A 1633-nucleotide genomic window follows, 5' to 3' on the forward strand; every position below is an offset into this window, starting at 1 on the left:
GGGAGGCTGAGGCAGGAGGATCGCTTGAGCCCAGGAGTTTGAGGTTGCCGTGAGCTAGGATGACGCCACGGCACTTTAGCCCGGGCAACACAGTGTGACTCTGTCTCAAAAAAAAAAAAAACTTATAGTGTAATACTATACACAAAAATTGGTGAATTTTACTGTATGTAAATAATACTTCAATAAATCTGATCCAAAACAAAAAGCAACATATATAAAATTGATACATATATAAATTTTACAATCCGGGATTGGTGGATTATTTTTCCATTCACCTACTTTTATATATTCATGATTATACAGTGGTTCTATGTTGCTGTGATTTGAAAGAGTAGATCACAGCATCCTTAATAAAATAATACTTTTAGAGTTTTAATTTTCCCATTTCAATTATTTTGTTTTTTTACTAATACATACGAAACTATTTGTCTGTTTCTGAATTCTGTTATGCATATATGTATTCAAAAGTAACTACATTTGTCAAAACTGAATACTGGAAGCACTTATCATGGTCAACTAACACTGTGAGTTAGGAAGGGTTCTGGAACTGACCCCTACACAGGCTAACACTTAGTTAATTGTTTCTTTTGCAATGCTGATTTTTTGCAAGTCAGTTCAAAGTCATTGATCACCATCTAGCTTGCTCAGGCATCAGGCTCAAATGCTGTAATCTACCATTGAGTAACAGGTGGTGAGTATTAAATGGTGTACATTGGCACTCCAAGATGGGCCAGCAAATTTCTTTTAAAGATTGTTACATGCTTTGATTTAGGCAGTGTTCTTTAAAAGCCAGAGTCCATATTCGTCACACCCAGGTACCCCTGGGTGTGGCTTATGTTTCAGTTGCTTTTAGAAGTCTGTTCCTCTTAGTATTTGAGCCAGGGGAACATTAGACAAATCCCTGTTGTTCATTTTATATAAAGAGAACCATTCTTTGTATATAGCTAAATTTCAATAAACACCCCTTTTATGAAAATTGACCCTTCAACCAAGTCCATGGCTAGGACAGCAATGAGTTTTGGAGAAGAACCAAAGGCGAAATCTAAAATCCCGAGGTCCCATTTTGAGAAACACAGAAAAAAAACAAAAGACTATTAAGGAAAAAAAGATGGAGGAAAAGATTTCTTGCTATGGAATCAAACTTCTCAAAACAAAGTGTTATCATGCATTCATGTAAAATAATTACTTGAATTGATTTGCATCATCTTGGAATATTCATAATTATTCTATTTTAAGATAACCTAAAACTGGCAAGACAAAGGAGACTTGGGTTCTACATGAGATTGGACAAATCAGTTAACACCTCTGGACTTTCATTTCCTCATCTATAAAATGGGAATAATTCAGGCCACAGTCTCTTCTCCTCAGTGTTAGGATTCTAGAGCTCTGAAAGACTAATGGTTTTTTGTAACTCATTTGACTGCAAAAACCTAACCAAACAGACATGAGGCTGTTTCTAATCTTTATCCCCTTATTGTGAATATTCATAGATCTCCTTGCAGAAATATTAATCTGTCTGATAACAGGATATTGTCCCCAACCCTGTTTAGAGTGTTTTATAACATATATAACTGGCATTATACCACCTATCCAAAATCTGAAAAGTTCTGGAATCTAAAAATATCTGACCCTA

The sequence above is a fragment of the Propithecus coquereli genome, unplaced genomic scaffold (assembly GCF_000956105.1).
Source record: "Propithecus coquereli isolate 6110/MARCELLA unplaced genomic scaffold, Pcoq_1.0 Scaffold214, whole genome shotgun sequence".
NCBI classification, from domain to species: Eukaryota; Metazoa; Chordata; class Mammalia; order Primates; family Indriidae; genus Propithecus; species Propithecus coquereli.